The sequence below is a fragment of the Mesoplodon bidens genome (assembly GCF_964165515.1).
Source record: "Mesoplodon bidens genome assembly, chromosome: Y".
Taxonomy (NCBI): domain Eukaryota; kingdom Metazoa; phylum Chordata; class Mammalia; order Artiodactyla; family Ziphiidae; genus Mesoplodon; species Mesoplodon bidens.
Window position 1 is genome coordinate 1,311,672 of NC_138180.1, and position 13,897 is coordinate 1,325,568.

Sequence of the window (13,897 nt, forward strand, 5' to 3'; positions counted from 1 at the left end):
TGCTCCCTGACACATGCTGTCAGTATGCTCCTTGAACACTGTCATGACAAGGCTCCATGCCTTTTTCATAACAATTATCCATGCCCTTTTCATCACAATGCTGCAAGACCACTGGAATCACAATGCTCCATGCCCTCTTCATCACAAGGCTCTGTGACCTTTGTCACCACAATGTTCCATGAGCTTTTCATCACAATGCTCTGTGACCCTTGTCATCACAATGCTCCACGCCTTTGTCAGCACAATGCTCCACGCCTTTGTCATCACAATGCTCCATGCGCTTGTCAGCACAATACTCCATGAACCATGTCATCACAAAGCACAAAGCGCTTGTCAGCACAATGCTCCATAAATATTGTCGTCACAATGCTCCATGCACTTCTCATCAAAATGCTCTCTCACCACTGATATCACAATGTTCCATCACTAGTCATCACAATACTACCTCACCCCTGTCATCACAATGTTCCGTGACCCCATCATCACAATGCTACATGTCCTTATACTCACAATACTCCATGAAGCCTGACATCACAATGTTCCACAACACCTGTCATCAAAATGCTCCATGACAGGCTTCATCACAGTGCTCCATGACCCCTGACATCACAGTGTTCCATAACACCTGTCATCAAAATGTTCCATGACCCTATTCAACAAATTGCTCCATAACTCTGTCATCACAATGCTCCCTGCCCTTCTCATCACAATGCACCATGCCCTTGTCATCACAATGCTCCAAGACCCCTGTAATCACAATGTTCCATTCCCCTTTTCATCAGAATGCGCCATGAGACTTGTCATAACAAGGCTCCATGGTCTTCTCTTCACAAAGCTCCAGGACTTTGTCATCACAATGCTCCATTCCTTTGTCATCAGAGTGCTCCATGACCCTTGTCATCACAATGCTCAACGCCTTTGCCAGCAAAATGCTCCATGTCCATTGTCATCACAAATCTCCTTGTCCTTGTCTTCACAATGCTCCATGACAGTTCTCATCTCAATGTTACATGCTCTTGTCATCACAATTCTCCATGCACTTGTCATGGCAATGCTCCATAACCCCTGTCATAGCAAGCTTCATGTGCTTGTCATCACAATGCTTCACGAACTTTCCATGAAAATTCTCAATAACCCTTGTCATCACAATGCTTCATGCACTTGTCATAACAATGCTCCTTTACCTTTGTCATCACAAACCTCCGTGACACTTGGCATCACAATGCTCCATGCCATTGTCATCACAAGGGACCATGACATATGTCATCTCAATGCTCCCTGACACCAGTCTTCACAATTGTCCATGAACTTGTCATTACAATGCACCATGCCTTTGTCATCACAATGCTCCATGACCCCTGTCAACCCAATGCTCCGTGACTCCAATCATGACAATGCTTCATGACCTTTGTCATCAGAATGGTCCATGCCCTCGTCATCAGAAGGCTCTGTGACATTTGTCAACACAATGCTCCATGAACTTTTCATCAGAATGCTCCATGACAATTGTCATCACAATTCTTCATGTGCTTGTCAGCACCATGCCCCATGACTCATGTCATCACACAGCGACAAGCACTTCTCATCACAATGCTACTCAAACTTGTCATCACAATGCTCCATAATCCTTGTCATCACAATGCTCCATGCACTTCTCATCAAAATGCTCTCTCACCACTGACATCACAATGTTCCATCACTACTCATCACAATACTCCCTCACCCCTGTAATCAAAATGTTTCATGAACCCTGTCATCAAAATGCTCCATGACCCTTATCATCACAATGCTCCATGACCCCTGACATCACAATGTTCCATAATGCCTGTCCTCGAAATTCTCCATGACCCTTTTCATCACAATGCTCCATAACCCCTGATATCACAATGTTCCATATCCCCTGTCATCAAAATATTCCATGACACTTTTCATCAAAGTGCTTCATGAACCTGTCATCACAATGCTCCCTGCCCTTCTCATCACAATACACCACGCCCTTGTCATAAAATGCTCCATGTCCATTGTCATCACAAAGCTCCATAACCATTGGCATCAAAATGCTCCATACAATTGTCATCACAATGCTCCATGAACCCTCTCATCGCATTGCTCCATGTTCTTGGCATCACAAAGCTCCATGACGCTTTTCATCACAATGCTCGATTCATTTCTCATCACAATGCTGCATGCACTTGTCATTACAAGCCTCCACGACCCATGTATCACAGTATTTCGTGACCTTTTTATCACAATGCTCCATGCCCAATCTCATCACAATAATCCATGAAACATTTCAGACCAATGTTTCATTCCTTTGTCCTCACAATGCTCCATTACCCCTGTCTTAACAATGTTCCATGAACAATGCCATCACAATGTTCCACGGCCTGGTCTTCAAAAGACTCCTTAGCTCTTGTCATCACAATGCTCCATTACGCATGTCATCAGAATGCTCCATGGACTTCTCATCGTAATGCTACATTCCCTTCTCATCACAATGCTCCAAGATGGCTGTAATCAGAATGCTCCATGCCCCTTTTCATCTCAATACTCCATGAACCCTGTCATCACAATGCTCCAAACCCTTGTGACCACAATGTTCCATAACACTTGTCATCACAATGCCCCTTGACTCTCGTCATCACAATTTTCCACGTCCTTGTCATCAAAATGCTGCATGACACTTCTAATCACAATGTTACATGCTCTTGTCATCACAATTCTCAATGAATTTGTCATCGCAATACTCCATGACCCCTGTCATAGCAAGCTCCATGCGCTTGTCATCACAATGCTTCACGAACTTGTCATCAAAATTCTCAATGGCACTTGTCATTACAATGCTCCATGACCCTTTTCATCACAATGTACCATCCCCTTGTCATCACAATGCTCCATTTGCTTTGTCATCACAATCCTCCATGACACAAGGCATCACAATGCTCCGTGCCATGTCATCATAATGGACCATGACATATGTCATCACAATGCTCCCTGACACCTGTCTTCACAATACTCCATGACCGTGTCATCACAATGCTCCATGACACAGTCATCACAATGCTCCGTGACTCCAATCATCACAGTACTTCATGACCTTTGCCATCACAATGGTCAATGCCCTCGTCATCACAAGGTTCTGTGACCTCTGTCACCACAATGCTCCATGAATATTTCCTAACAATGCTCCATGACCCTTGTCATCACAATGTTCCATGCATTTGTCAGCACAATTCTCCATGACCCATATCATCAAAATGCTCCATGCGCTTGTCTGTGCCATGCTCCATGACCATGTCATCACAATGTGCCATGAGCTTGTGATCACAATTCTCCACAACCTTCTCATGACAATTCTCCATAAACCTTGTTATCTCAATGCTCCATGCACTTCTCATCAAAATGCTCACTCACCAGTGATATCACAATGTTCCATCACTAGTCATCACAATACTCCCTCTCCCGTGTCATCACAATCTTCCATGACACCTGTCATCACAATGCTACATGGCCTTATCATCACAATGCTCCATGAACACTGACATCACAATGCTCCATAACAACTGTCATCAGAATGTTCCATGACCCTATTCATCACAATGCTCCATGACCCCTGACATAACAATGTTCCATAACATTGTCATCACAATTTTCCATAACCCCTGTCATCAAAATGTTCCATGACCAATTTCATAAAATTGCTACATGAACCTCTCATCTCAATGCTCACGGCCCTTCTCATCACAATGCACCACGCACTTGTCATCATAATGCTCCATGACCATTGTCATCAAAAAGCTCAATGACACAAGGCCTCACAATGCTCCATTCCATTGTCATCATAATGCTCCATGAACCCTCTCATCACATTGCTCCATGCCCTTTTCATCAGAAAGCTCCATGATGCTTGTCATCACAATGCTCCATGCCCTTGTCATTACAATCCTCGAAGACCCATGTACCACAGTGTTCCGTGCCCTTGTCATCAGAATGCTCCATACCCAATCTCATCACAATAATCTGTGAAAATTTTCAGACCAATGCTCCATTTACCTGTCATCACAATGCTCCATTACCCCTGTCATAACAATGCTCCATGACACCTGCCATCACAATGTTCCATGGCCTTGGCATCACAAGGCTCCATGACCCTTGTCATCACAATGCTCCAAGACCCCTGTAATCACAATACTCCATGCACTTGTCATCACAAAGCTCCATGACGCATATCATCAGAATGCTCCATGGCCTTCTCTTCACAATGCTCCATGCCCTTGTCATTACAAGGCTCCAAGAGCCCTGTAATCACAATGTTCCATGCCCCTTTTCATCGCAATGCTCCATGAACCCTGTCATCAAAATGCACCACGCCCATCATCATAATGCTTCATGCTATTGTCATCACAATGAAATCAAAATGCACCATGACCTCTGTCATCAAAATGCTCCAAACCATTGTGATCACAATGTCCCATATCACTTGTCATCACAATGCCCAATGACGCTCGTCATCACAGTTATCCATGGTCTTCTCATCACAATGCTAGGTGACCTGTGTCACCACAATGCTCAATACATTTGTCATCACAATGCTCCCGGAATCTTGTCATCAGTATGCCCCTTGAACCCTGTCATGACAAGGCTCCATGCCTTTTTCATCACAATGATTCATGCCAATTTCATCACAATGCTCCACGACCACTGTAATCACAATGCTCAATGCCCTTGTCATCACAAAACTCCTTGACGCATGTCATCAGAATGCTCCATGGCATTCTCATCACAATGCTCCATGCTCTTGTCATCACAATGCTCCAAGACCCCTGTAATCAAAATGCTCCATGCCCCTTTTCATCAGAACGCTCCATGGTCTTCTCATCACAATGCTCCAGGAACTTTTCTATCACGATGCTCTATTCCCTTGTCATCACAATGCTCCATGCCCCCTGTCATCACAATACTACATGAATATTTTCAGCCCAATGCTCCATGACCTTCTCATCACAATGCCCCATGACACATGTCATCACAATGTGCCATGACCACTCTCATCACAACGATCCATGAACCCTGAACAAATAAAAGATCCAGGACTCTTGTCATCACAATACTCCATGAATATTTAAAGCCCAATGCTTCATGAACTTCTCAACACAATGCTCCACGGCCTTGCCATCACAATGCTCCATGACACTTCTCATCACAATGTTACATGCTCTTGTCATCACAGTTCTCCATGCACTTGTCATCACAATGCTCCATGACCCCTGTCATAGCAAGCTCCATGTGCTTGTCATCACAATGCTTCAGGAACTTGTCATCAAAATTCTCATTGGTCCTTGTCATCACAATGCTCCATGCCCTTGTCATCACAATGCTCCATGACCCATGTCATCACAATGCTCAAAGCCCTTGTCAACACAGTGCTAAATTACCTTTGTCATCACAATCCTCCATGACACTTGGCATCACAATGCTCCATGCCATTGTCATCAAAATGGACCATGACATATGCCATCATAATGCTCCTGTCACCAGTCTTCACAATACTCCATGACCTTGTCATCACAATGCTCCATGCCCTTGTCATCACAATGAGCCATACCCACTGTCATCGCAATAATCCATGAAACTTGTCAGACCAATGCTCCATGCCCCTGTCATCACAATTCTCCATGCACTTGTCATCAAAATGCTCCATGACCACTGTTATAACAATGCTCTGTGACTCCAGTCATCACAATGCTTCATGAACATTGTCATCACAATGGTCCATGCCCTCGTCATCACAAGGCTCTGTGACATTTGTCACCACAATGCTCCATGAATTTCTCATCACAATGCTCCATGACCCTTGTCATCACAATGCTCCATGCGCTTCTCAGCACAATGCTCCATGACCCATGTCATCATAATGCACCATGCGCTTGTCATCACAACGCTCCACAAACTTCTCATCACAATGCTCCATAAATTTGTCATCAAAATGCTGCATGCCCTTCTCATCAAAATGCTCTCTCACCACTGATATCACAATGTTCCATCACTAGTCATCACAATACTCCCTCAGCCCTGTCATCACAATGTTCCATGACCCCATCATCAAAATGCTACATGCCCTTATCATCACAATGCTCCATGACCCCTGACGTCACAATGTTCCATAAACCCTGTCATCAAAATGCTCCATGACGCTTTTCAACACAATGCTCCATGAACCCTGCCATCACAATGTTCCATAACACCTGTCATCAAAAGGTTCCATGACCCTTTTCATCAAATTGCTCCATGACCCTGTCATCTCAATGCTCACTGCCCTTCTCATCATAATGCACCACGCAATTGTCATCAAAATGCTCCATGACCATTGTCATCACAAATCTCCATGACACTAGGCCTCACAATGCTCCATTCCATTGTCATCACAGTGCTCCATGAACACTCTCATCACATTGCTCCATGCCCTTGTCATCAGAAAGCTCCATGACGCTTGTCATCACAATGATCCATGCCCTTCTCATTACAATCCTCCATGACCCATGTATCACAGTGTTCCGTGCCCTTGTCATCAGAATGCTCCATACCCAATCTCATCACAATAATCTAAGAAAATTTTCAGACCAATGCTCCAAGCCCTTGTCATCACAATACTCCATTACCCCTGTCATAACAATGCTCCATGACCCCTGCTATCACAATGTTCCATGGACTTGGCATCACAAGGCTCCATGACCTTTTTCATCACAATGCTCCAAGACCACTGTAATCAAAATGCACCATGCCCTTGTCATCACAAAGCTCCATGATGCATATCATCAGAATGCTCCATGGACTTCTCATCACAATGCTCCATGCCCTAGTCATCACAATGCTCCAAGACCGCTGTAATCACAATGCTCCATGCCCCTTTCATCGCAAAGCTCCATGACCCCTGTCATCACAATGCTCCGTGACTCCAGTCTTCACAATGCTTCATGACCTTTGTCATCACAATGGTCAATGTCCTCGTCATAACAAGGCTCTGTTACCTCTGTCACCACAATGCTCCATGAACATTTCCCCACAATGCTCAGTGACCCTTGTCATCACAATGCTCCATGCATTTGTCAGCACAATTCTCCATGACCCATATCATCACAATGCTCCATGTGCTTGTCTGAACAATGCCCCATGATACATGTCATCACAATGTGCCATGAGCTTGTCATCACAATGCTGCACAACCTCCTCATCACATGCTCCATAAACCTTGTTATCACAATGCTCCAAGCACTTCTCATCAAAATGCTCACTCACCAATGATATCACAATGTTACATCACTAGTCATCACAATACTCACTCTCCCATGTCAACACAATGTTCCATGACACCTGTCATCACAATGCTACATGCCCTTATCATCACAATGCTCCTTGACCACTGACATCACAATGTTCCAAAAGCCCTGTCTTAAAAGTGCTCCATGACCCTTTTCATCACAATGCTCCATGACCCCTGACATCACAATGTTCCATAAACCCTGTCATCAGAATTTTCCATAACCCTTGTCATCAAAATGTTCCATGACCCTTTTCATCAAATTGCTCCATGACCCTGTCATCTCAATGCTCACTGCTCTTCTCATCACAATGTACCACGCACTTCTCATCAAAATGCTCCATGTCCATTGTCATCACAAAGCTCCATGACACTAGGCCTCACAATGCTCCATTCCATTGTCATCACATTGCTCCATGAACCCTCTCATCACTCCATGCACTTGTCATCAGAAAGCTCCATGACGCTTGTCATCACAATTCTCCATGTCCTTGTCATTACAATCCTCCATGACCCATGTATCACAGTGTTCCGTGCCCTTGTCATCAGAATGCTCCATACCAAATCTCATCACAATAATCTGTGAAACTTTTCAGACCAGTGCTCCATGTACCTGTCATCACAATGCTCCATTACCACTGTCATAACAATGCTCCATGACACCTGCCATCATAATGTTCCATAGCCTTGGCATCACAAGGCTCCATGACCCTTGTCATCACAATGCTCCAAGACCCCTGTAATCACAATGCTCCATGCCCTTATCATCACAAATCTCCATGACACATATCATCAGAATGCTCCATGGCCTTCTCATCACAATGCTCCATGCCCTTGTCATCACAATGCTCCAAGACCCCTGTAATCACAATGATCCATGCCTCTTTTCATCGCAATGCTCCATGAACCCTGTCATCACAATGCACAACGCCCTTCATCATAATGCTTCATCCTATTGTCATCACAATGAAATCAAAATGCTCCATGACCTCTGTCATCACAATACTCCAAACCCTTGTGATCACAATGTTCCATAACACTTGTCATCACAATGCCCAATGACGTTCATCATCACAGTTATACATGGTCTTCTCATCACAATTCTCGGTGACCTTTGTCATCACAATGCTCAATACATCTGTCATCACAAAGCTCCCAGAAACTTGTCGTCAGTATGCCCCTAGAACCCTGTCATGACAAGGCTCCATGCCATTTTAATCACAATGATCCATGCCAATTTCATCACAATGCTCCAAGACCACTGTAATCACAATGCTCAATGCCCTTGACATCACAAAACTCCTTGACACATGTCATCAAAATGCTCCATGGCCTTCTCATTACAATGTTCCATTCCCTTGTCATCACAATGCTCCAAGACCCCTGTAATCACAATGCTCCATGTCCCTTTTCATCAGAATGCTCCATGAGACTTGTCATCAGAATGCTCCATGGTCTTCTCATCACAATGCTCCAGGAACTTGTCTATCACAATGCTCCATTCCCTTGTCATCACAATGCTCCATGCCCCTGTCATCACAATACTACATGAACATTTTCAGCCCAATGCTCCATGACCTTCTCATCACAATGCCTCATGACTCCTGTCATCACAATGCTCCATGACCACTCTCATCACAATGCTCCATGAACCCTGAACAAAACAAATATCCGGGACTCTTGTCATCACAATACTCCATGAACATTTTAAGCCCAATGCTTCATGAACTTCTCATCACAATGCTCGACGGCCTTGCCATCACAATGCCCCATACCCTGTTCAACAAAATGCTCCATATCCCTTGTCATCACAATTCTCCACGTCTTTGTCAACACAATGCTCCATGACACTCCTCATCACAATGTTACATGCTCTTGTCATCACAATTCTCCATGTACTTCTCATCACAATGATCCATGACCCCTGTCATAGCAAGCTCCATGTGCTTGTCATCACGATGCTTCAGGAACATGTCACCAAAATTCTCATTGGTCATTGTCATGACAATGCTCCATGCTCTTGTCATCACAATGCTCTATGACCCCTGTCATCACAATGCTTAAAGCCCTTGTCAACACAGTGCTAAATTACCTTTCTCATCTCAATCCTCCATGACACTTGGCATCACAATGCTCCATGCCATTGTCATCATAATGGACCATGACATATGCCATCATAATGCTCCCTGTCACCAGTCTTCACAATACTCCATGACCTTGTCATCACAAGGCTCAATGCCCATGTCATCACAATGAGCCATGCACACTGTCATCACAATAATCCATGAAACTTGTCAGACCAATGCTCCATGCCACTTTTCGTCTCAAAACTCCATGAACCCTGCCATCACAATGTTCCACGGCGTTGTCATCACAAGGCTCCATGACACTTGTCATCACAAGGCTCCAAGACCCCTGTCATCACAATGATCCATGCCCTTTTCATCACAAAGTTCCATGACGCATGTCATCAGTATGCTCCATGGCTTTCTCTTCACAATGCTCCATGCCCTTGTCATCACAATGCTTCAAGACCCCTGTAATCACAAAGCTCCATGCCGCTTTTCATCTCAATGCTCCATGAACCCTGTCATCACCATGCACCATGCCCTTCATCATAAAACTTCATGCTATTGCCATCACAATGAAATCAAAATGCACCAAGACCTCTGTCATCATAATGCTCAAAACGCTTGTGATCACATTGTTCCATAACACTTATCATCACAACGCCCCATGATGCTCCTCATCACAATTATCCATGGTCTTCTCATCACTCTGCTCCATGCCTTTGTCATCACAATGCTCAAGCCACTTTTCGTCACAATGCTACCTCACACTTGTGGTCAGTATGCTCCTTGAACCCTGTCATGACAAGGCTCCGTGTTATTTCATTACAATGATCCATGCCCTTGTCAACACAATGCTCCATGACCACTGTCATAAAAACGCTCTATGACCCCTGGCATCACAATCTTCCATGGCCTTGTCATAACACTTCTCCATGACACTTGTCATCACTGTGCACCAAGACCCCTGTATTCACAATGCTCCATGCCCTTGTCATCACAAAGCTCCATGACACATGTCATCAGAATGCTCCATGGCTTTCTCATCACAATGCTCCATGCCGTTGTCATCTCAATGCTCCATGAACCCTGTCTCAGAATGCACCATACCTATCATCATAATGCTTCACGGTATTGTCATCACAATGAAATCAACATGCTCCATGACCTCTGTCATCACAATGCTCCAAACCCTTGTGATCAAAATGTTCCATATCACGTGTCATCACAACGCCCCATGACGCTCATCATCACAATTATCCATGGTCTTCTCATCACAATGCTCCATGACATTTGTCCTCACAATGTTCCATAACCCCTCTAATCACAATGCTCTCTGACAATTGTCCTCGCGGTGTACCATGACCCTTGTCATCACAATGCTCCATGCCTATGTCAGCAAAATGCTACATGACTTGTCATCACAATGCTCCATGTGCTTGTCATCACAATACTTCTTTACCATTGTCATTCACAATCCTCCATGAACATTGGCATCACATTACTTCATGCCCTTGTCATCACAATGCTCCATGCTCCTTGAAAATAATATGATCCATAACCTCTGTCATCACAATGCTCCAAACCATTGTGATCCCAATTTTTCATAACACGTGTCATCCAAAGGCTCCATGATTCCTTTCATCACAATACTCCATGCACTTGTCATCACAATGCTCCATGAACTTTGTCATCACAATGCTCAATACACATATCATCACAATGCTCCCTGACAATTGTTGCCAAAATACTCCTTGAAACCTATCATGAAAGGTGTCCATGCCTTTTTCATCACAATGCTCCATGCCCTTTTCATCACAATGCTCCATGCCATTGTCATCACAATACTCCACAAGCTTGTCATCAGAATGCTCCATGAGCCTTGTCATCAGAATGCGCCATGACCCCTGTCATCACAATGCTCCATGACACCTATCATCACAATGCTTCATGCCCCATGTCATTACAGTGCTCCAGGACGCTCGTCATACAATTATCCATGGTCTTCTCATCACAATGCTCCACGATTTTGCCATCACAATGCTCCATGCCCTGGTCATCACAATGCTACATGTCCTTTGTCATCAAAATTCCCCACGTCCTTTTCATCACAATGTTCCATGACACTACTCATCACAATGTTTCATGCTCTTGACATCACAATTCTCCATGCACTTGTCATCGCAATGCTCCATGACCCCTGTCATAGCAAGCTCCAAGCACTTGTAATCTCAATGCTTCACGACCTTGTCATCAAAATTCGCAATGGGCCTTGTCATCACAATGCTCCAAGCCCTTGTCATCACAATGCTCCATTACCTTTGTCATCACAATCCGCCATGACACATGGCATCACAATGCTTCATGCCATTGTCATCACAATGGACCCTGACCTATGTCATCACAATGCTCCCTGACACCTGTCTTCACAGTACTCCGTGACCTTGTCATCACAATGTTCCATGCCCTTGTCATCACAATGCACCATGTCCACTGTCATCACAATAATCCATGAAACTTGTCAGACCAATGCTCCATGCCACTTTTCGTCTCAAAACTCCATGAACCCTGTCATCACAATGCACCATGCCCATCATCATAATGCTACATGCTCTTGTCATCACAATGAAATCAAAATGCTCCATGACCTCTGTCTTCACAATGCTCCAAACCCTTCTGATCACAATGTTCCATAACACTTGTTATCACATCGCCCCATGACACTCGTCATTACAATTATCCATGGTCTTCTCATCACCATGCTCCATGAACTTTGTCATCACAATGCTCCATACACTTGTCATCACAATGCTCCCTGCCACTTTTCGTCAGTATGCTCCTTGAAACCTGTCATGACAAGGCTCCATGCCTTTTTCATCACAATGATCCATGCCCTTTTCTTGACAATGCTCCAAGACACCTGTAATCAATATGCTCCATGACGTTGTCATCACAAAGCTCCATGACGCATGTCATCAGTATGCTCCATGGCCTTCTCATCACAATGCTCCATGCCCTTCTCATCACAATGCACCACGACCTTTTCATCAAAATGCTCCATGACTTTGGTCATCACAATGCTCCATGACCCTTGGTATCACAATGCTCCATGCCATTGTCATCACAAGGCTCCATGAACACTCTCATCACATTGCTCCATACCCTTGTCATCACAACGCTCCATGACGCTTGTCATCACAACGCACGATGCCCTTCTCATCACAATGCTCCATGCCCTTGTCATTACAATGCTCCATGACCCATGTATCACAGTGTTCCGTGCCCTGGTCCTCACAATGCTCCATGCCCAATCTCATCACAATAATCCGTGAAACTTTACAGACCAATGCTCCATAACCTTATCATCACAATGCTCCATTATCACTGTCATAACAATGCTCCATGAACCCTGCCATCACAGTGTTCCATGGCCTTGTCATCACATGGCTCCATGACCTTTGTCATCATAATGTTCCAAGACCCCTGTAATCACAATGCTCCATACACTTGTCATCACAAAGCTCCATGACGCATGTCAGCAGTATGCTCCATGGTCTTCTCATCATAATGCTCCAAGACCCCTATAATCACAATGCTCCTTGCCGCTTTTCATCTCAATGCTCCATGAACCCTGTCATCACAATGCACCTTGCCCATCATCATAAAGCTTCATGCTATTGTCATCACAATGAAATCAAAATGCTCCATGACCTCTGTCATTACCATGCTCCAAACCCTAGTGATCACAGTGTTCCATAACACTTGTCATCACAATGCCCAATGACGCTCGTCATCACAATTATCAGTGGACTTCTCATCACAATGCTCCATAAACTTTGTCATCACAATGCTCAATTCACTTGTCATCACAATGTTGCCTGACACTTGTTCTAAGTATGCTCCTTGAACCCTGTCATGACAAGGCTCCATGCCTTTTTCATCACAATGATCCATGCCTTTTTCATCACAATACTCCAAGACCCCTGTAATCACAATCTCCCTTGCCCTTGTCATCACAAAGCTCCATGATGCATGTAATCAGGATGCTCCATGGTCTTCTCATCACAATGTTATTAGCACTTGTCATCCCAATGCTCCAAGACCCATGTAATCACTATGTCCCATGCCTCTTTTCGTGAGACTGCTCCATGATAATTGTCATCACAAGGCTCCATGGTCCACTCATCACAATGCTCCAGGACGTTGTCATCAAAAGGCTCCATTCCCTTGTCATCTCAATACTCCATGAATATTTTCAGCTCAATGCTCCATGACCTTCTCATCACAATGCTCCATGACCCCTGGCATCACAATGCTCCATGACCACAGTAATCACAATGCTCCATGACCCCTGACAACACAATGATCCTGGACATTTTTCATCAAAATACTCCATGACACTTGTCATCACATAATCCATGCTCATGTCATCCCAATGTTCTATGTCCCCTGTAATCACAATGCTCCATGATGCTTGTCATCACAATCCTCCATGAACCTTGGGATCACA